The 23978-nt window shown below is 45.4% G+C and overlaps 1 long non-coding RNA gene across 2 annotated transcripts in view; it reads right to left on the bottom strand.

Moving 5' to 3' along the window:
- LOC140210883 (uncharacterized) overlaps nucleotides 1-23978 on the bottom strand; it is an 86963-nt gene that overhangs the window by 44522 nt on the left and 18463 nt on the right. The window contains exon 3 of one of the 2 annotated variants that reach the window (XR_011889323.1): nucleotides 13067-13214. This is a non-coding gene — a long non-coding RNA (uncharacterized lncRNA). Of the gene's footprint in view, nucleotides 1-12738; nucleotides 13215-23978 lie in introns of those variants that run through there. The other variant, XR_011889322.1, reaches the window with a different exon arrangement.

The following is a 23978-nucleotide window of genomic DNA, read 5'->3' as shown; positions in this document are numbered from 1 at the left end:
ACCATTTCTACTGACTGGAGAAGCTGCAAAGGTGGGTTACTGGTGCCTTAGAACCAGTCAATCCAGGGAGATGGGGCTTGTCAGCCAGGGTTGACAACTCATGATGGAGAAGGGAAACTCTGATCTCAAACCTCTGCTGCCTTGCAGCTATACCCATTCATGGGGAAGGCTTCATAATTAAACCCCAAGGAAAAGTCCAGAGCTGGAGTCCGAGGCAGTCCTACATTTAGTTCAACACTGACTGGCAATTCCTGCGAAACGATCGTTGCCAAACTATATCGGTCTCTGCCATTCCTTTGGATTCATCCGATGCATGGAGAGGGGGACAGTTTGCTCTCTGTATCATACTACCATGGCTTGTATTCTGGTTTGTGTATCACGTGGTCAGCTGAGACGCAATATCCATTGCCAACCTGACCACGATGAGACTCATCGTGTCATTCACATGATTGAATCAATTGCTCATCAAGTGTGACTATTGTCCCGCAAGCAAGTAGTTACCATGCAACAATAAAAAGAGTTTAAAGCAAATTCAGATTTATTTATCACATGTACTTCGAAACATACAGTGAAATGTGTCGTTTCCGTTAACAACCAGCACACCCAAGGATATACTGGGAACAAACCGCCAGTGTTTCTACGCATCCTGGTGCCAACAAAGCATGACCATAATAGTCCAGAGAACAGCACAGGCAACAATAACAACAGCAGAACAAACTCCTTTCTCAGCCTTCCTGCCACAACATCAGAAGCAATTAAAATCTTTGAGATAGTCACTTAAAAAGGCAAAGCATAGAAACATACCATAAGACCAAAATACACAGGAGCAGAATTAACATTTTAATTCCACATCCCATTCCCATTCTGACATGTCTATCCACGGCCTCCTCTATTGTAAAGATGAAGCCACACTCAGGTTGGAGGAATAACACCTTATATTCCGTCTGGGTAGCCTCCAACCTGATGGCATGAACATCGACTTCTCTAACTTCCGCTAATGCCCCACCTCCCCCTCGTACCCCATCTGTTACTTATTTTTATACACACATTTTTTCTCTCACTCTCCTTTTTCTCCCTCTGTCCCTCTGAATATACCCCTTGCCCATCCTCTGGGTCCCCCCCCCCTTGTCTTTCTCCCCGGACCTCCTGTCCCATGATCCTCTCGTATCCCTTTTGCCTATCACCTGTCCAGCTCTTGGCTCCATCCCTCCCCCTCCTGTCTTCTCCTATCATTTCGGATCTCCCCCTCCCCCTCCAACTTTCAAATCCCTTACTCACTCTTCCTTCAGTTAGTCCTGACGAAGGGTCTCAGCCTGAAACGTCGACTGCACCTCTTCCTACAGATGCTGCCTGGCCTGCTGCATTCACCAGCAACTTTGATGTGTGCTGCTTGGATTTCCAGCATCTGCAGAATTCCTGTTGTTTGCAGGAACAGAATTAGGTCATTTGGCCCATCAATTCTGTTCTGAAATTCCATCATGACTAATTTATTATCCTTCTCAAATCTATCCTTCTCCCCGCAACTATTAACAGCCACAGTCCAGAGATATGTGGTAAAATCAAGGAAACTGTAGAGGTTACCTCATTAGATAGATTTAAGATGCATTTAGATGGATTTTTACACAGCAGGGCAATTAAGGGTTATGGAGAAATAGCAGGTAGGTGGAGCTAAGTCCACAACCAGGTCAGCCATCATCTTATTGAATAGCGGGTCAGTCTTGATCAGTCAAATGGTTGACTCCTAGTTCTTACGTTCTTATGTTCTGAACCTTCAGAAGAATCTGGTACCATTTGTGTCATGAATTTGATTTAAATCAAAGTGAAAAAGGATTTACATGTATATGTTTTCGAAACATTTCATATCTTCTAACTACTACATACTTACTGTTCATTACGTCACTGGCATTTAGGGCAGCAATGAAGGTCCTCCATCTCTGGCAGCATCTGAGCTTCCTTTATCATGGCAGTAGCTTTCTCAGTTCTCACTGCTGTCAGCCATGCAAGTCCCAGGTGGAGACTCAGGAATACTGCCACACTCAGATGTAGAAGGATTCTTCATTGCTGTTTCTGCAACAATTTTGTTTTATCTATCAGAGTTGTTAACCCTGAGCTGAACTCCAGAACCTGTAGAACACTCTTAGTCTGTCCTCTACTCTGACCTGTTTGGCATGGGTGACCCCACCAAGAGCCCAAGCATAAAGCCCTGACTCCAGCCTACATAACCCTCCGGGTCAATGATGCACACAAGCCTCCACACCATGACAAGCTTGTGGTCCTCTAAGTCATTAATAAATTGCTCTTCAACAGCAGCAACTGAGGTGAACTAACAAGATGCAAAGACTACAATAATTGGTTCTGGAGGGGATATCATCGGGCAAAATTCTGAATACTGTTATGTGCTCTTCAAACCTGGTAGAATATCATAATTAAGCTCTGGATAAATCAGGGGTTACTGGCAATGCAGCTCAAAAGGCCAGAAAGGCCTATACTGCGCTGTATCACTGAATAAAAATAAAGAAAGAAAAGAACAGTACAAGAGAGGAACAGGCCTTTGGTCCATGATGTCTGTGCCAAGCACAATGCTGAATTAAACTAAATCATTTTTGACCTGTACATAATCTATACCCCTCCATATTTAGGTGTATCTAACAGCATCTTAAATGTCACTATCATATCAGCTTCCATCACAACCTCTGGCAGCCTGTTCCAATCACCTATCTCTCTGTGTAAAAAAATTGCACCACACATCTCCTTTAAATTTCCCCTCTTCAGCTTAAATGCATATCCTCTAGTATTCAAAGGATTCTAATGTCAGGCCTGCACAAGTAGACACCTCCCAGTCTCCACCCAGATAACAGGAGTCACCTGCCACTCATTTCCTACTTGTCACCTGCAGCCTATTTAAACCCAGCTCTCATACACAGCCCTTGTTCCCTCATATGAACCAGCCAGCTGCAATTAGTTACTCCTAGCCTTTAGTTACCTTGTTGGCTTGTCATATTAAGTATGTATTCCCTCTTCTTTTATGACACATCATGGCTTGTTATTGTTTCCCATTAAATTGCCTGCATTGTTCTGCTTTTTGGGTCCAACCTCCTCTACAGGTCCTGATACCTAAGGGGGACTTTTGTCACTGATTAAGTTGTGAGTAACTCAAATACACTGCCTGAAAGAGCAGAGGAAACAGAGTTCTTGACAGCACTTGAATCTCAGGCATAGAAGGCTAAAGCCAAAGTGCTGGAAAATGGGACTAATAGAGATGAGAGCCCACTGGTCAGTATGGATGTGATGGAGCAAATGGCCTGTATCTATGCAGTATGATGCAATGATGCTATTTTGCCCACTAACATACCAGTTGGGATCATCTGATTCAGAGGTTACTGACAGAAGGCCAAAATTTGAGGGAGAAATAGCCCCTTCAGCACTGCAGCACCCATTCGGTGCTGCTCTGAAAGCCAGCCACAACACTAAAATACTGTAGATGCTGAAAACTAGATGTTTTGCGGTAAATCATACACACTGAATGGAGGAGGGGGTAGGAGAACTTCCTCGTGTGTTGGTCTCTTTTCCTTGTCCTTGTTAAGGAAGCCTACATCCTCCCCCTCTGCGCTACACTTGAACCCAAGACTAAATGAGCTCATTGCTAGAGCATCACAGATCCTCGAAACTATCAAATAAAATCTTCTTTCATTCGCATGCAACTAGTTTTTATCACTAAACCTTTATGATAACAATCTACCTTGACTATACCTCTTCCCACCCTGTTAATTGTAAAAATGCCATCCTCTTCTCTTAATTCCTCCATCTCCACCACATATGCTCTCAGGATAAGGCATTTCATTCCAGACCGAGGGAGATGTCCTCCTCCTTCAAAGAAAGGGGTTCCCCTTTCCTCCACCATCAATGTTGCCCTCAACCACATCTCCTCCATTTCACGCTCGTCTGCTCTCACCTCATCCTCCCAGCACCCTACCAGGGATAGAGTCCACCCCTCCTGTCTCCGTATCCAGCACGTAAATCTCCGCATCTTCCACCATCTCCAATGGGATCCCACCATCAAGCACAACTTTCCCTCCCCCCCCCCACTTTCTGCTTTCCATAAGGATCACTCCCTACTTGACTCCCTTGCCCATTTATCCCTCCCCACTGATCTCCCTCCTGGCACTCATCCTTGCAAGTGGAACAAGTGCTACACCTGTCCCTACACCTCCTCCCTCACTACTGGTCAGGGCTCCAACAGTCCTCCAGGTGGGGCAAAAATTCACCTGTGAGTCTGTTGGGGTCATGTCCTGTGACTGGTGCTCGCCTCGCCGAGCACCTATGCTCCATCCACCAGAAAAAGCGGGATGTCCATGTGGCGACCCATTTTATTTGCACTTCCCATTCCCATTCTGAAATATCTATCCATGGCCTCCTCTACTACCACGATGAGACTATACTCAGGTTGAAGGAACAACACTTCATATTCCGTTTTGGATAACCTCCAACCTGATAGCATGAACTTCTAGTAATGCCTACCCCTCACCATTCCCCATTCCCATTTCCCTCTCTCACCTTATCTCCTTGCTCGCCCGTCTCTGGTGCGCCTCCCCACTTTTCTTTCTTCCAGGGCCTTCTGTCCTCCACAATTAGATTCCCCCTTCTCCAGCCCTGTGTATCTTCCCCCAGTTGTGGAGAAATTACTTTAGTCAGAGGGTGGGAAATCTGTGGAATTTGTTGCTACAAGTGGCTGTGGAGGCCAACTTGTTGGGTGCATTTAAAGCAGAGATAGATAGGATCTTGATTAGCCAGGGCATCAAAGGTTATGGGGAGAAGGCAGGGGAGTGGGGATGACTGGAAGAATTGGATCAGCCCATGATTGAAGGCGGAGCAGACTCGATGGGCCAAATGGCCTACTTCTGCTCCTGTATCTTATGGTCTTATCAACTTCCCAGCTCTTTACTTCACCACTCCCACTCCCAGTTTCACCTATCACCTTGTGTTTCCCCCCACCTTTTAACTCTACTCCTCATCTATTTTCCTCCAGTCCTGCAGAAGGGTCTCGGCCCAAAACGCCGACTATACTCTTTTCCATAGATGCTGCCTGGCCTGCTGAGTTCCTCCAGAATTTTCTGCGCGTTGCTTAGAATTCCAGCATCTGCAGATTTCCTCTTGCTTGAGTAGGGCATGTGATTACTGAATTAATTAGGTTAGCACAACCTTTTGGGCTGAAGGGCCTGTTCCTGTGCTGTATGGTTGTATGATCACACACAAAATCAACACACTCTGTGAGTCCTTTTCATTCTACCCCACTCAGATACACAATCAGCCCCGCCCTGCACTGAATGAAAAACTCAGCATATCCAATACTTCTCCTGAGAATCCCCCTCCCTTGGAATAAACAATAATCCAAGCCTGATGCTGCTGACCCACTGTGAATTGATTTCCCTCTCCTGCATGTCTTCATGAGCGTCACCTCCTTTCCTAAACTGACCTAAAGCTGGTAAGACAGGATCAATTCTAGATCCCTTACGATAAAACATAGGAGCAGAATTAGGCCATTCAGCCCATTGAACCTGCTCTGCTATTCCATCATGACATTTATTTTCCCTCTCAACCCCATTCTCCCCATAACCTTTGACACTATCGCTAATCAAGGACCTATCAACCTTCACCTTAAATATACTCAGTGACTTGGCCTCTACAGCTATCAGTGACAATGAATTCCACAGATTCACCACCTTCTGGCTGAAGAAAAGACAACAGTTTTACGCTTTTCAGAATTCCAAATGAGTGTCAAATGGCACTCACATCGAGTCAGAGCAGCCAATAATTACTGCCTGCCACAGACTAAACACTTAAGCAAACTAGTTTCCTTATTGTGTTTGACATCGTGTGTGAGAGAGGAGTGTTCGTGTTAAATGACTGGAATTCAGCGTTTGTCAACTGACTTGCTGATCCCCTCTGACTAAATGGTGATTAAATAACCCCTGCAACTTCATTGTGCAATTGAAAGAATTAATCATTAAAGGAACAAAGAAGTGCTCGATACCTTAACAGTAAATGTGTGTACATGACGGCTGGTTATGAATAGCCCATTATGCTGGTTGGTTCTGGGAAAGGCAGTGTCTTCAGCTGGCTGCTTCACACAAACTGCTCTTCCCCACCCTAGGTTCTGGTCAGGCAATTCCTTCCCAGATCACCGGCCTCGAAAGTGCTTGGTGCATGGAAAATGATAAAGGGAGGGGCTGCTTGTTAGCAAAGGATAAAATGCTTCTGTGCTTATGAACAGATAAATTCATAAGAAAATCCATCATCCCTTATCTACTTCAGTTTATCTGAAACTCCAAATCCATATCACTGTAATTTGCTTCTGAATCCAACTGCCCTCTGAAATAGCCCAGAAGCCATTTCATTAGGAATGCAGACCTTGTAAGTAATGGCCATATCTAGTCAAAGAGTTAAAGAGAAATGATGGTGCAACATGGTTCATTCAGTCTAAACCCACCCACTGACTGATACCTTTAATTCTGTCCATCAGCTGTGTTACTAATTGCCAATTAGATTAGATTAGATTAGATTCAACCTTATTGTCATTGTGCCAAGTACAGATACAAAGCCAATGAAATGCAGCTAGCATCTGACCAGAAATGCAAAGAATAGTGTTATTTACAAAATAACTGTGAATAAAAAGTGCTACAGCACACAAATATGAAAGTACTGAGACAGTACAATATGGGTGTAATACTGCTTAGCGCTGTGATGTGAGGTTCAGCAGGGTCACAGTCTCAGGGAAGAAGCTCTTCCTGTGCCTGCTGGTGCAGGAGTGGAGGCTCCTGTAGCACCTACTGGATGGGAGGAGAGTAAAAAGTCCATGGTTAGGGTGAGATACACCCTTGATAATGCTTTTCACCCTGCCCAGGCAGCATTTATGGTAGATGTTCTCAATGGTGGGCAATTGGGTGCCGATAATCTGCTGGGCAGTTTTCACCACATGCTGGAGTGCTTTGCAGTCCGATACGGGCCAATTGCCATACCACAGTGAGATGCAGTTGGTGAGTATGCTCTCAATGGTACAGCAGTAAAAGTCCATCAGTATCCTGGGACAGAGGTGAGCTTTCTTGATGCTCCGCAGGACATAAGAAGGGTCTTGTCTAAAAACATTGACTGCACCCTTTTCCATAGATGCTGCCTGGCCTGCTGAGTTCCTCCAGCATGTTGTATGAGCTGTGTTTCCATCACCTTAGCCTCAATAGTTTAATCGAATAAGTCCTCGAGCTGAGGCTTCATCAGGCATTGGCAGACATCCCACCTCTCCTGAAAGTTCTGGGAGTCTCCCGCATATTAATAGTGGCTCCCTGATGCCCACAAATTATATACAATATCCCGGAAATCAATTTTTTTGAGAGCGAAAGAGCTCAAGAACAAGAGAGAGAAAGCAAGAGAGAGTGAGAGAGAGAGCAAGAGAGGAAGTGAGAGAGCGCGCAAGCGAGAGAGCAACCACGAGAGAGAGAGAGAGAGAGAGAGAGAGAGAGAGAGAGAGAGAGAGCGAGAGTGAGAGAGCGACCATGAGAGAGGGAGAGACCAAGAGCGTGCCAAGGCAGAGTGTTCCAAAAAAAGAAAATATAAAATGTATGTCACCCCAGACTACACTAAAGTGTACCCCTGCCTAATAGGGGTCAAAATAATGACAGTGTTGCTCGCTGCACTGTTTGCAACAGTGACTTTTCTATTGCCCATGGTGGGTTAAGACTGTAAAAGACATGTTGAGGTGAGTTTAACAGGTGTCATAGCTAACGTTATTTAAACTAGCTGGCTAGCTGCTCAGGAGCTACTCTATTGCAGACATCCCAGCTCTCCCGGAAGTTCCGGGAGCCTCCTGCAAATTGATGGTGCTACCTCCCTGAAATGAGTTTTTGCAGGGTGGGATGTCTGCATTGGTCAGACTGCATTTAGAATATTGTGAGTTTTTCTTCGGCCCCTTATCTAAAAAAGAGTACTGCGGGCATTGGAGAGGGTCCAAACAAGGTTCACAGGAATGATAAACAAGAGAAAGTCTGCACTTGCTAGAAATCCGAGCAACTCATACAAAATGCTGGAGCAACTCAACAGACCAGGCAGCATCTATGGAAAAGAGTACAGTCGAAATCTGGGTGCGAGGCCCATGAGAATGATTCCAGGAATGTAAGGGTTAATGTATGAGGATCTTTGATGACTCTGGGCCTGTACTCGTTGGAATTCAAAATACACGCTCAGGTTACAAACAAAACAGCCGTTGAATGAACATGCACAGATACCATCTAAAACATTCAGAAGGTCAGGTACTATCTACAGAAAGAGATCGGTGAAAGAAGTTAAGTTGGGGCAGCATAGTAGCATAATGGTTAGCATAACACTGTTACAGTAAAGCAACCTGGGTTCAATTCCACCGCTGTCTGTGAAGAGAAGAGTTTGTATGTTCTCCCCATTGGTAGAATTAGGCAGCGTGAGTTCATTGAGCTGGAAGACCCAATTCGTCACAGCCACAGAATCTGGGGCCCTTGCAGGCGGGCAGGGGAACAGGGTCGGCAATCACGCTCGTGAGAGTGCACATTCCAGCTATTTATTGTTTATTTGTGGTTGTATTTAACTCCCTTCCTTTTGTTTTAGTCTTGTCGAGGCTTGATCAAAGCATAAGGACGGCAATGCTCCCTGTTCCTGCTCCAGGAAAGGAAATTACAATTTAGACTGACGCTGCAACTTAACGGTATTTATTTAGTATTAAGTTACTGATTCTGAGCTGCAGTGACAGCAATAGATTTTAGTTTGAGAGTTTTAGTTAGTGGCCCTGTCATCCTGGTGTCTATTATTTTCCTTTTGCTTTGTACAGATCTTATGAACTGTTCATTCCACTTCGGTATCTCGCCCTCTGCACTTGGGCCATCACCGAACACAGTGTCAGCCAGCCACAACCTTGGACACAGTGAAGAGTGAACAGCCGGCCTCAGCCCTGAATTTCATTGGTCAGGTAGGAGATAAGTTAAAGTCAGTGTCGACTAGGTTGACAGAAGTGACAACTACTCGCACAGCGGCAAACCCAGTGCAAACTGACGCTCCGTTGTGTGGAGGAGAAGTTAAAGGCTTTGAAGGCTGAGTTGGCAGAAGTGGCCTGCACAGTGCGACAATTACTTTCAGACTGGAAAGCCCAGTCTAAGCAGGAAGAGCAGTTGTCAACACTCACAGTGACAGTTCAGCAACTCACCACAGTCAGCCAGAATCAGGTGGCAGCTATTACTGGTCTTGCTCTGCAGTTCAGCAGTCTTCAGCAAGGAGAGACCCACTCCGAGCATCAGAACCTCCCGCATCCTCCTCTATAACAGTTTCATCAGCCTCATCTAGTAATGCCCCGATTCCCTTGGCAGCTTCACAACCAGAACTGAGTACTCTGACACCAGACAGATACTCCAGTGACCCCGACAACTTCATTAACCAGCGTGAGCTGACTTCCCAAGCCCAGCCAGGTCATTTCGGTGTTGATGTGTGTAAACTGGCTCATATGGTGAATCTCTTAGACAGACCCCCACCCAGCCTGTTCGACGCTCTACGAGCACAAGGCATTCCAGCAATTTGGAGTTGAATTCAAGAGAGGGTTAAGTCTTCCAAGATGGGGTCAGGAGGCTGCTCACCAATGACTGGACCTGAGGCAAGGGAAAGGGACAGTGAGAGACTGCGCAGCCAAGTTCTGCAAGCCTGCGGTTGAGACTAGGTGGAAGTGCTTTCCGTCATGGGCTGAGTGCAGGTCTCCAGCAAGAGGTCGCAATACCTGATGAACAGAACCCCTTGGATGACCTGGCAAACCTGGCCATTGGAATTGCCATCCGGGCAACTGAATGTCTATGTAATGTCAGGTATGCTTTCAAGGAAGGAACACCTCCACTGGCCACTATAAGTATGGTGTGATGCCTTTTGGCCTGGCCAACCCCCTGCTGTTTTTCAGGCCCAGGTCAACGCCGAGCTCCAGGACGTGTTGAATCAGTTTGTTTGTGTGTATTTGAACAGCATTCTTCTCTATTTCTGCTCTCACCAGGAACACATCTAGAATACCCGGAGAGTTCTCAGATAGCTCCTCAAAAATAATCTTTACACCAACCCAGAGAAGTGTGAGTTCCACAAAGAGCAGGTGTCATTCTTGGGCTACATCCTCACCCGTTCCAGTCTTCTAATGGACCTGTATAAAGTTCAGGCAGTCACAGAGTGGCCCAAACCAATTACAGTCAAGCAGGTGAAGCGCTTCGTGGGATTTGCAAACTTTTATCGCTGTTTCATCAGAAACTTCGGTTCTGTCAGGACCCCCATAACTGCACTCGCCAAGAAGATCTCTGCAGGATTCCTATGGACAAGTGAAGCAGACCAAGTATTCTCAGAACTAAAGCGATGCTTCACCACTGCCCCGGTGCTGCAAACACCCAGACCCATCCCAGCCATTCATCAGCGAGGTTAATGCATCTGATGTCAGCATTGGAGGTGTACTCTCCCAGCACTCTTCTACAGATAGCCAGCCACACCACTGTGCTTTTTTTCCATCACCTGACTGCTACAAAGTGAAACTATGATGTCAGGAGCAGAGAACTTCTGACCATCAATGAGAATCTGGAAGCCTAGTGACATTGACTGGAGGGGACGGAGCTCCCTGTTCTAGTATGGACAGATCACAAGAGCCTCTCCTACATTCATGATGCTGAGAGACTCAACTCCCGTCAAGCCTATTGGGCTCTCTTCAGCCAGTTTAAATTCACCCTCAGCTACCATCATGGCAGCAAGGATACCAAGGCTGATGCTCTCTCCTGCCAGTTTAACATCTCTGAGAACAACGCCAATCCAGAGTCCATCCTTCCCTAGCCCAGCCAGGTCGGTAGCTGTTCCGGTTACTTGGGGAATAGAGATGGAGGCGAGGGCTGTCTGACAGTCAGGTCCAGGCTCAGGTGGGGAACATCCCAACTGGTTTTTGTCCCTGTTAATGTGCAACCCAGAGTGTTGGAGTGGGGTCACTGGTTGGCCATCCAAGTATTCAACAGACCCTGGAATTCATAAAGAGGCTATTGTGGCTGCTGTCCATGTCCCAAGATGTGCATGATTTCATCTGCCTGTCCTACATGCCCAGAACAAGACATCACGTCAGTGCCATGTTGGTCTACTCTTTCCACTGCCTGTGTTTCACTGACCCCTGGTCCCACCCCTCGGCGGATTTCATCACTGGCCTGCCTCCGACGGATGGGAACATTGCCAATTTGGTAGTTGTGGACCAGTTCTCTAAAGCAGCCCACTTCGTTGCTCTTCTCAAACTCCCATCAGCTTGTGAGACTGCCACCTTCATGGTTCAGACATGTTCAGGCTGGATGGTGTCCCTCAGGACATAGTCTGATTGAGGACCACAGCTTATATCCTATTTTTGGAGGGTTTTCTGTTCTCTTGCAGGAGCCACAGCCAGTCTTTCATCTGGTTTTCATCCCCAATCTAATGAGAAAGTGAATCAGGATCTGGAGACAACCCTAAGCTGGCTTGTCTCTCCCAACCCCACAACCTGGAGTTCCCAAATGGTCTGGGCAAAGATTGCCCATAATAACTTCCAACTGTTCTCCACTGTCATGTCCCCTTTGAATGCCAGAAGCGATTCCATCCACCACTCTTCCCTGACCAAGAAGTTGACATGGGAGTTCCTGCTGCTGAACAGTTGGTCCAACACTACAAGCACATGTGGAGATGGGCCAGAGCTTCTCCGCTGTGCACGCAGAAACAATTCGCCTGGCAAGCTGTTCAACATGAGACCACTCAATCCAGGGGAGAAAGTCTGGTTGCCATCAGAGATCTTCCTTTGAGAGTAGAGAGCTGGAAATTGGCCCTGTGCTACGTGAGACCATTTATAGTGGGGAAAGCTATCAGCAGACCCGTCTATAGAATGTGCCTACTGTCATCTATGAAAATTCACCCAGCTTAAGCTGCTGATTTTCTAACCACCACCCCACCTTGCTCCAGTCACCCACCCATCCCTGTCCTCCTCACTTGCTGAATGGGTCCTTGGTCTACTTTGTGCAGCACCTCCTGGCACCTTGCCAAGTGTGGGGCAGCATCCAGTACCTTGTGGATTGGGAGGGGTATGGCTCAGAGGAACATTCATAACATCCCGGACAAGTGTCTCAGGTTGAATGTTGACAGATGCTGCTCGACCCACTGAGTTTCCTCCAGCAGATGCTACCCTCTGTTTTCTCCATTCCTCTCTGCAACTTATAAAAACACTCCAGCTTGGATCGGGGGGAGGGGGGATGTGGGCAGGGCAGGGATTGGTTTGAGGGGCTTGTTCTAATGCCCCAGTGCACCCTTGGGTGAGTTGATTGTTAAAGCAAATGATCAAATTCATGAATGTTTCAATGTATATGAGTCAAGATTCAAGAACTAAAGCAATATCTCTTGTTTCCTTCCCCACAGATGCTGCCCGACCTGTTGAGTATTGTGGAGGATATTGTTTTGGTGGGTTCAGTAAATTAAGCAGTACAGTAACAAAAAAACAATTGCCAGTCAGTTCTGTTGAAGGCTCTTAGCCTGTCAGGTTTGTTGTCCTCCATAGATTCTGCCTGATTTGCTGTGTTCCACCAGGATTTTCTGTGTGTTGCTCCATATTTCTAGCATCTTTATATAAGATGCTGGTGAGGCCTGACTTAGATAGATAGATAGATATACTTTATTAATCCCAAGGGAAATTTGGTTTTGTTACAGCCGCACCAACCAAGAGTAGAGTGTAAATATAGCAATACAAAAAACCCCAACAATCCAACAACAAAATGCAAACTATGCCAGATGGAGAATAAGTCCAGGACCAGTCTGTTGGCTCAGGGTGTCTGACCCTCCACGGGAGGAGCTGCACGTTCGATGGCCACCAGCAGGAACGACCTCCCGTGCCGCCAAGTGTTGTATCACGGTGGAATGTGGCCAAAGTCCAACAGTAAAAAATTCAATATCCAGTCTGCAAACACGTTCCTTGATCGTAATATACCCCGGATTACACCATCCGTTGTTAGCCGGATCAGTAAGCACCCCAATCCTTCACGCTTACCGCTCTCGGTGCACTTCCAGTCAGCCGGAACGGTATTACCCACCGAACTCCTCTTCTCCAAAAGTCTCTGTTGTCTCGACCCGGTCCTCTTTCCTCAGCTTTGTGATCCCCCTCTGTGACTTAGAGTGTTGTGTGCAGTCCTGATCACCTACCAACAGGAGAGATGTCAATTAAGATTGAAAGAGTGCGTCGAAAATCTAGAAGGATGTTGCCAACACTTGAGGACCTGAGTGATTGGAAAGGTTGAACAGGCTCGGACTTTATCCCCTAGAGCGTAGGAAAATGAGGGGAGATTTGATAGAGGTGTACAGAATTATGAGGGGTATAGATAGGGTAAATACAAACAGACCTTTTCCATTGAGATTGGGTGAGACAAGAACTGGAGGTCATAGGTTAAGAGTGAAAGTTTATGGCTCAGAGGGTGGTAAGAGTGTGGAATGAGCTGTCAGCAGAAATGGTGGATGCTGGTCTGATTTCAACATTTAAGAGAAATTGGATAGGTTCATGGATGGGAGGGCTATGATCTGGGTGCAGGTCAATGCAGTAGGCAGAAGAATAGTTCAGCATGGACTAGATTGGCTGAAGGGTCTGTTTTTTTTGTTGTAATGCTCTATGACTCTATGAGTCTATCTGTAGTTAGAAGTGTCGTACCTAGGCAAATGTTACCTGACTCATGAACCTCCAACATGCAGAGTGCTACACTCAATATTGCATGTAGGTGGGTTTAGGGTAGTGAATGGAAACCTTGCCTACCCCAGTGAAAGGAGCAGATAATCTGCTGGGCGTATCCTTGTCAACTCTTTCCTTCAGACTTCAACTACCTTAAGGTGATCCTTCCCATGTGTCCAACAATCTCCTTGACCCCCTCCCATTATGCAAGAGGTACTGTAGCATTAGGATAAGAAGTTTGGATTGGAAACTGCTTCTTCTCCCCAGGCCATGAGACAGCTGATCTCCCTGCTACCACCTAGGTCTCGTCATGTGTGAGGTGCCAGTCGTGTTGTACCATTTACTTTTTAACTTGAATCGTACATGCACAATATTATTCGTAAAGTTATCTGTGGTACTATTATTTTGTGGTGTATGTGTGTGTGAGTTATATGTACTGTGTCGTGCACCGTGGTTAGGAGGAAAGTTGTTTTGTTTGGTTGTACACGTGTGTACAGTTGAATGACAATAAACTTGAACTTGAACTGCTAACACAACACCACACTGACTGTACTCTCTGGTTTCAAGTCCTGGGGAAAAAGATATAAAGGCAATCTTGACTACCTGAATATGGAAGGTAAGGGGGCGTGGTTTGCAGTAAATTGGATTAAAGTTTGCCTCACTGTACTGATATGAATACAAGGGGCTCTGTCAGAGAGGATAACTAGAAACTACTTCCCTTAGCAGGGAGGTCTGTAACCAAAGGGAAAATGAGGATGGTGAGGATGGGGTGGAAAATGCAGAGGCAAACCAGGGGAGAACGTAGACAGTGAACGGTAAGTCAGTAAGGAGTTCGGTTCAACAGAGGATCTGGGAATACCTTGAGAGTGACATCTGAGGGAGACAGGACTTTAAGAAAGCTTTTGGCACTTTGGCCTTCATAAATCTACTTTGATTTAGGTACAGGAAACAACAGGAATTCTGCAGATGCTGGAAATTCAAGCAACACACATCAAAGTTGCTGGTGAACGCAGCAGGCCAGGCAGCATCTCTAGGAAGAGGTACAGTCGACGTTTCAGACCGAGACCAGTCCTGATGAAGGGTCTCGGCCCGAAACGTCAACTGTACCTCTTCCTAGAGATGCTGCCTGGCCTGCTGCGTTCACCAGCGACCAAGTACAGGAGTTGGGGTGTTATGTTGAAGTTGTATAAGATGTTAATGAGGCCTAATTTGGAGTATTCTGTCCAGTCCTGGTCATCCTGGGGACCTGAATTACAGTTTATTATAGTTTAGAACTCTATTCACTAAGTGTAGCAGAATGAGGAGAGATTTGATTGAGATATATAAAATTAGAGGGATATAGATAGGGTAAATGCAAACAGGCTTTTTCCACTAAGATTGGCTGAGGCTAGAACTAGATGTCATGGGTTAAGGTTGAAAGGCAAAATATTTAAGGGAAACATGAGGGGAAGCTTCTTCACTCAGAAGCTAGGTAGTGGGAGTGTGGAATGAATGGCTGATGTGGGAATACTTTTGACATTTAAGGGAAATTTGGATAGGTACATGGATGGGAGGGGTATGCAGGGCTATGGTCTGGGTTTAAGTCGATGGGTCTAAATAGAATAATAGTTTGGCATGGATTAGATGGGTTGAAGGGCCTTTTTCTGTGTTGTAGTGTTCTGTGACTCAATACAGTACAGAATCAGGCATTGCCATCAGCAGCAAGGGCCCACTTACATCATTCCTATTTTATTCTTGCATATCAATCAAATCTCCCCGATTCCACCACTCAACTACACATTAGAGGCAATGTACAGTGTCCAGTTAACCTTCCAGCTCACATGTCTTTGGGACTGAACTGGAGCACAGGGTGGGGGTGTAATAAGTTGGTGGCTGGGAACGAACCCAAGTGCAGGACACAGACACTGAAGTACGAGGGACAGGACTAGGATACAGGGTGAGGGCAAGGACATGGACAAGAAAAACCGGGAACCCAGAACAGGACTGGACAAGAGAGCTAGGGGCCAGGGCTTGGACTCCGAGCCAGAGACTGGACATGGACCCAGAACCTGGGCTTTGCCTCTGGCTCGGACCCCAGAACTAGGCAAGGACATGACTTGGCTGGCAGGCAGGACGAGGCTAGAGACTTGAGGCCAGGCTGGAGACCAGAAACTTGAGCGAGGCGGGAGACCAGAGACTTGAGACTAGAGGCTTGAGGCTTGGGGTCTTGAAGTTTGGCTTGGGGCGAAGCTTGGCTAGAGACTTGAGGCGAGGCTTGGCTAGAGGCTTGGGGTCTTGAAGCTCCTCCTGGGCAGGGCGCAGATCACCTGGGCAAGGCGCGGATCTCCACCCGACAGAGGCAAGGGACAGGAAGGGAGCTAGGTACAGGGCGGCTCCAAGACAAGACTTCAGGTGAGACGAGGTGAGAGTTACCAGCAAGACAAGGCAAGGCTCCAGGCAATGCAAGGCAAGACAAGAACTTCAGGCGAGGCGAGAGTTACCAGCAAGACAAGGCTAGGCTCCAGGCAAGGAAACAGAAGGCAAGGGAAAGGATACAAGGAGTAAGGACAAGAACAATCCAGCAGCCATGCCCTGGTCTCTGGAGATATTTATACAGCCAGCCCCAACGAGAATCAGCTGCCTCAATTAGTGCTCAACAGGAACAGAAACAGGGTAGACAGGAAAACCTGGAGCAAGGGTCGATGGACTGGACCATGAACCGGAATGCGGACTTCACAGACCGGACCATGACAAGAGGGTGTGGGGGGGAGCCCAGTGATTACCTGGGGAACGTGCAAACTCCACACCCACAGCACTTGGGGACAGGATTGAACCCAGGTCAAAGGAGCTACTAACTGCACCACGTACTGCCCCAGGATGTGCAGCGTGGTACTTTTGTTAGCCAGTATAGATTGCCCCTTGTGTGTAAGCTAGGTGGTAGAGGCTGGGAATGCAAGGAAAATAGATAACATTGCTCCTTTATTTAAGAAGAGCAGCAGGGATAAGCCTGATGACTACAGCCTGGTGGGACCCTAATGTCAGTCACAGGGAAATTATTAGAGAAAATTCTATTAGTTTATTTTAGGATTTTATTCCTTGGAATGTAGAAGACTAAGGGGAAATTTGACAGAGGTATACAAAACTATGAAGAGTATAAAGAGAGTAAATGCAAGCAGGCTTTTTCCACTGAGGTTGGGTGAGATTAGAACTAGAGGACATGGGTAAGGGTGAAAGGTGATCACCAGGGGGAACATCTTCACTCGGAGGATGTTGAGAGTGTTGTACAAGCTGTCAGCAGAAGCAATGGATAGAGGACCATTTCAAAGTTCAAAGTAAATTTATTAACAAAGTCTGAATACCACATTCAACTTTGAGATTCATCTTCTTGCAGGCACCCACAAAACAAAGAAATGCAATGGAATCCACAAAAAAGCGCACACAACAAAGACCAACACACACCTAATGTACAAAAGAGGACAAATTGTGCATATAATAAAAAATAAACAAATTTTGAAATGTTCTTTGTTGGAGAGAAGTTTGATGGGAGGTGTATGAAGGTTTATGATCTGTGTGCAGGTCAATTGGACTAGGCAGAAGAATAGTTCAGCACAAACAAGATGGGCCAAAGGGTCTGTTTCTGTGCTCTGGTGTTTTGCAACTAGTTATGCCACTGTGCTGGAGCAAGAGCTAGAAGGGGCAATAGTCCTTTACCAAGTTAAAATGCATTAGATACAAATTTGAAAAGAATTAAGAGCTGGAAAGTAGAATAGGTTGGGTAAGTCTTTACAGCTCTATACATTCCTACAACTCTACAATTCTAATAATATAAAGCACCATTGTTGCTGATTCTCATGAGAATAGGGCAGTATGGACACCATACATCACCTATTAAATCAATTATGATTGCTCCTGTAGTAATAGTGAGGGATTTGCAATTGAGGTTGTTATGCTTAGAGCCACGAAGATTAAGTGGTTTTGTTTTGCTGAAATTATGAGGTACTTTGAAAGGTTGCTGTTTCCATTGGAAGACAGATTTCAAAACTAGCACAAGAATCAAGAGGGATATGTGAGCATTTGTAAAACAAAAATGCACATGGCTGATTGTTTTGATTTGATACATTTCCTGTAAGAATAATGGAGAGGGATTCAATCATGAACCTCAAAGTGAATTGCAGAGGTATTTGTAGGGGGGAAGTTTGGCAGCTTTAATTGAATCTTTCTAACATGTAACATTAACTCCATTTCTCTCACACCGGTCTGCTGCACCATTCTTGGGCTTTTTGTTTCTGTTTGAGATTTGTAACATCTGTAACATTCTTGTAATGCAAGGGTATGACACTATTTGTCCTGACAAAGATGGAGGACCTCGTGGCACAATTCTGTAACAGCTGGAAGATCTCAGGAGGTCATACAGATTCCGTGGAGGGAAACGGACAATTGGCGTTTTAGGTTGAGACTCTCTATCTCGGCTAAAGGACAGAGGGGAGGCAAGAGCTGGCAATAGACAGATGGAGGAAAGGAAGAGTGGAAATAGTGACAGAGACTAGGAGTTGATAGGTAGTAGTGACAAAGGGCTGCTGGTCATAGAATCTGATAGGAAAGGAAGATTGTGATGGTCAATAAATATAGTCAAAGAGTCAAAAGAGAGATAAAGCAGGAAAACAGGCCTTTTGGCTCTTTGATCCGCACAATCAACCTCCCATTTTACACTAACCCAGCTTCTCCCAGATTCTACCAAACACAATAGGACTTGTTGCAAACAGTGTTATTTTATGTATTTCATGGTGCTGATTTGTTTGGTAACATTTATTAGATTGCACAAATTAAGCCTGAGAAGTTAGACCCAATGGTATAGCAAACCTTCCACAATGGCTAAATTAGTGTTTCCAGAACAAAATCAAGTTGAAGTTTAATCATCATTCAACCATCCATGAATACACATGAATACAGCCAAATGAAACAGCGTTTCTCCAGGTCCAAACTGCAAAACACACAACCAGCAGTCATATCAGAATCAGAATCAGGTTTATTATCACTGGCATCTGTCGCAAAATTTGTTAACTTAGCAGCAGCAGTATAGAACTTAACTAATATAGAAGAAGAAAAAGAAAAAAATAATAATAGTAACAAATAAATTACAGTATACATATATTGAATAGATCAAAAATCATACAAAAACAGAAATAAAGTGAAGTAGTGTTCATGGGCTCAACGTCCATTTAAGAATCAGATTGCAGAGGGGATCACTGAGTGTGTGCCTTCAGGCTTCTGTACCTCCTACCTGATGATAACAGTGAGAAAAGGGCATGCCCTGGGTGCTGGAGGTCCTTAATAATGGACGCTGCATTTCTGAGACACTGCTCCTTGAAGATGTCCTAAGTACTTTGTAGGCTAGTACCCAAGATGATGGAGCTGACTAAATTTACCCCCACCCACCGCCCACACCAGACAGTGATGCAGCCTGTCAGAATGCTTTCCACAGTTCATCTATACAAGTTTTTGAGCATATTTGTTGACATACCAAATCTCTTCAAGCTCCTAATGAAGTATAGTCACTGTTTTGCCTCCTTTATAGCTGCATCGATATGTTGGGACCAGGTCAGGTCCACAGAGATCTTGACACCCAGGAACTTGAAACTGCTCACTCTCTCCACTTCTGATCCCTCTGTGAGGATTGGTATGTGTTCCTTCGACTTACCCTTCCTGAAATCCACAATCAGTTCTTTTGTCTTACTGATGTTGAGTGCCAGGTTGTTGCTGCGACACCACTCCACTAGTTGGTATATCTCGCTCCTGTACACCCACTTGTCTCCATCTAAGATTCTACCAACAATGGTTGTATCATCAGCAAATTTATAGATGGTATTTGAATTGGACTAAGCACACACCCCAGAGGTGCACCAATATTGATCGTCAGCGAGGAGGAGATATTATCACCAATCTGCATAGGTTGTAGTCTTCTGGTTAGGAAGTCAAAGCTCCAAATGCAGAGGGAGGTATAGAGGCCCAGGTTCTGTAACTTCTCAATCAGGATCATGGGAATGATGGTGTTGAATGCTGAGCTACAATCAATGAACCGCATCCTGACATCGGTGGTTGTATTGACCAGGTGATCTAAGGCCGTGTGAGAGCCATTCAGATTGCATCTGCAGTTGACCTTGTGTGGTGATAGGAAAATTGCAATGGGTCCATTTCCTTGCTGAGGCAGGAGTTCAGTCTAGTCATGACCAACCTCTCAAAGCATTTCATCACTGTAGATGTGAGTGCTACTGGGTGATAGTCATGAAGGCAGCTCACATTATTCTTCTTAGGCACTGGTATAATTGTTGCATTTTTGAAGCAAGTGGGAACTTCAGGCCATAGCAGTGAGAGGTTGAAAATGTCCTTGAATACTCCCGCCAGTTGGTTGGCACAGGTTTTCAGAGCCATATCAGGGACCTTCCACCTTGTGAGGGTTCACCATCTTTAAAAACAACCTAACATTGACCTGTGAAACAGAGGTCACTGGGTCACCAGGTGCAGCAAGATCTTCACAGCTGTAGTTATATTCTGCCTTTCAAAGCAGGCATAGAAGACGTTGAGTTCATCTGGTGGTGAAGCATCGCTGCCATTCATGCGATTGGGTTTCGCTTCGTAGGAAGTAATGTCTTGCAGACCCTGCCAAAGTTGTCGTACAACTGATGTTGCCTCCAACCTTGTTTGAAATCGTCTCTTCACCCTTGAAATAGCCCTCCACAAACAGAACTGGGTCACCAGACTTAAACGCCACAGATCTAGCCTTCAGCAGACAACATACCTCCTGGTTTAGCCACAGCTTTTGGTTTGGGAATGTATAGTAAGTCTTTGTAGGCACACACTAATCCACACAGGTTTTAATGAAGTCGGTAACAACTGCAGCATACTCATCCAGATTCAAAGATGAATCCCTGAATACAGTCCAGTCTACTGATTAAAAACCGTCCTGTAGGCTCTCCTGTACTTCCCATCTCCATACCTTCTTGGTCCTCACTACTGATGCTGCAGTCTTCAGTCTCTGCCTGTACTCAGGGAGTAGATGTACAGCCAGGTGATCAGATTTCTCGAAGCGAGGGCAGGCCTGGAATAGCATGGTAGGCATTCTTAATGGTAGTGTAACAATGGCCCAGTGTGTTGTTTCCTCTGGTATTACAAGTGATCTGTTGATGGTAATTGCTTAGTGATTTTTTTCAGACTGGCCTGGTTAAAATCCCCCAAAAGATGGTGAAGGTCTTAGGGTGGATTGTTTCGTGCAAGTTGATCCCATTGCTCAGATCATCTAAAGCCTGATTGATGTTGCCCTGAGGTGGAATGTATACCGCTACCAAAATGATCCCAGAAATCTTGCTGGGCAGGTAAAATGGATGGCACTTAGCTGCTAGTTAAGCAGTATACAGCACAAGGCACATATAGCAATGTAAGATAGCAAGCACATACAAGTTATCTGTCAGATGCAGTCACACAAAAAATAATAATCCAAGCCCCTGAGCCCATGAATGTAGTCGAACACAATATGGCTTGCTTCTGCTGAGTGAGCACTGGGGGCAGCATGGACACCGTGTCACACCACCTCCGGCACTCTGGTGGAGCATACCAACCCTGTTGCCTCCCGCCCTCCTGTGCAGCTGTACACAGGCAACACCACAGCTTGCAGCCTGGCTCTCGCTACAACTGAGGCCATCTAGTTACCCCCCGCCATCCTCCAATAAACCAGTGAATCAAACTTGCAACATTCCACAGTAACAATGTCCAACAGGGTCCTGTGATCACAAAAAAAGTGACTAAGGCTATCACTCTCTGTTAGACTGCACACTGCTTTTGTGCAACAACTCCTCTGACACTGGCAGTGACACAATCGGCACCAAGTCCAGCCTCTCCAGTTTCTCTGCCAATGAGCAACTCACAGATTTGGTAGACCTGCAGTCCTTAATAACTGGTCAAAGAACACTGAGGCTGTCTACAAGAAGGGTCAGAGCCGTCTCTATTTCCTGAGGAGACTGAGGTCCTTTAACATCTGCCGGACGATGCTAAGGATGTTCTACGAGTCTGTGGTGGCCAGTGCTATCATGTTTGCTGTTGTGTGCTGGGGCAGCAGGCTGAGGGTAGCAGACACCAACAGAATCAACAAACTCATTCGTAAGGCCAGTGATGTGGTGCGGATGGAACTGGACTCTCTCACGGTGGTGTCTGAAAAGAGGATGCTGTCTAAGTTGCATGCCATCTTGGTCAATGCCTCCCATCCACTACATAATGTACTGGGTGGGCACAGGAGTACATTCAACCAGAGACTCATTCCACCAAGATGCAGCACTGAGCGTCATAGGGAGTCATTCCTGCCTGTGGCCATCAAACTTTACAACTCCTCCCTTGGAGGGTCAGACACCCTGAGCCAATAGGCTGGTCCTGGACTTATTTCCTGGCATAATTTACATATTACTATTTAACTATTTATGGTTTTATTACTATTTAATTATTTGTGGTGCAACTGTAACGAAAACCAATTTACCCCGGAATCAATAAAGTATGACTATGACTATGACTAATTGCATACAATTGCCACTTTCTACAATATAGCTAGGCTGTAGTGCATCACCAGCACTTCAATACTCATATGGTCCAGACAAAAACATGTCTGCCTTCAGATATGAGAACAAATATGAGCTAATAAGCATGGTAACACATTCTAGCCATGACATCAGCAGGCAATAATCAACCTGATGTGATTTCATAATTCTTTGGTATTGGTAGGGTTAACAGAGACAGAGAATGCTTTGATAAGTTTATGTAAGGAACTACCATTTTTTTTATCAGTACAGCCATAGTCTTTTGTTAGTTCACTCTTGGAATTCTTGCAATGCAGGGAAGGGTTTCCCCTGGGTACTCTGGTTTCCCCCCACATTCCAGAGATGTATGTTCTGGGATCATTGGGATCTCTTCTGGGGGAGGTATGACCTGTCCAAAAGTGACAGGTTGCACCTGAACTAGAGGGGGGCCAATATTCTCATGGGCAGGTTTGTTAGAGCTGTTGGGGAGGGTTTAAACTAATTTGGCAAGTGGTTGGGAACCAGAATGAAGGGACTCAGGTTAGGACAGATGGTAAAAAAGCAAAGATAGCAGGCAGTCAGACTGTTGGGAAGGACAGGCAAATGATAGGACAAAAGTGCAGCCAGCAGGGTGAGTATCAGATCTTTAGGGATGCAGAATCAAAAAGGGTAGCAAATACAGTACTCAAAGTGTTATATCTCAATGCATTGAGTGTAAGAAATACAGAGGATGATCTTTTGCATTATTACAGACTGTTAGGTATGTTGTTGTGGCTGAATGTCCACGGTTGCTCATTGTATCGGACGGATAGGAAGATAGGCAGCAGGGGTGGTGTGATGTGGCTCTGCTGGTGAAGAATCGCATCAAATCAGTAGAAAGATGTGACATTGGATCAGAAGATGTTGAAGCCTTGTGGGTTGAGTTAGGAAACTGCAAGGGTAAAAGGACCCTGATGGCAGTTACATATAGACCTCCCAACAATTGGGATGTGGACCACAGATCACAGTGGGAAATAGAAAAGGCAATGTTATGATAGTCATGGGAGACTTTAATATACAGGTCAACTGGGAAAATTAGGTTGGTAATGGATCTAAGAGAGTAAGTTTGCTGAATGTCTATGAGATGGTTTTCAGAGCATTTTCACGCTGAGCCTATTAAAGGATCAGCTATATTATATTGGGTGTTATGTAATTAGGGAGCTTAAGGTAAAAGAACCCTTAGAAAGCAGTGATCACAATATGATTGGATTTAACTTGAAATTTGATAGGGAGAAAGTAAAGTCTGATGTAGCAGTATTTCAGTGGTAGGAGAGAGGAGTTGGCCAAAGTAAGTTGGACGGAGATGCTGGCAGGGATGACAGCAGAGCAGTAATGGTGTGAGTTTCTGGGAAAAATGTGGAAGGTATGGGATATAACGTAAAAACAAAAGAGAGAGCATACAACAAAGCAAAAATTAGCAGGAAGATAGAGGATTGGGAAGCTTGCAAAAACCTACAGAGAGCAACTAAAAGAATTATTATAAGGGAAAAGATGAAATATGAAAGCAAGCTAGCAAACAATATTAAAGTGGATAGTAAAAACTTTTTCAAGTATGTAACAAGATGTGAGTAGATATAGGACAGCTAGAAAATGAGGGCAGAGAAATCATAACGGGGAGCACAGAGATAGCAGATGAACTAAATGAGTATTTTGCATCAGCCTTCATT

The sequence above is a fragment of the Mobula birostris genome, chromosome 16, assembly GCF_030028105.1.
Source record: "Mobula birostris isolate sMobBir1 chromosome 16, sMobBir1.hap1, whole genome shotgun sequence".
Taxonomy (NCBI): Eukaryota; Metazoa; Chordata; class Chondrichthyes; order Myliobatiformes; family Myliobatidae; genus Mobula; species Mobula birostris.
Note: the sequence above shows the minus strand (reverse complement) of the source record. Positions and strands in the feature narration are given on the sequence as shown.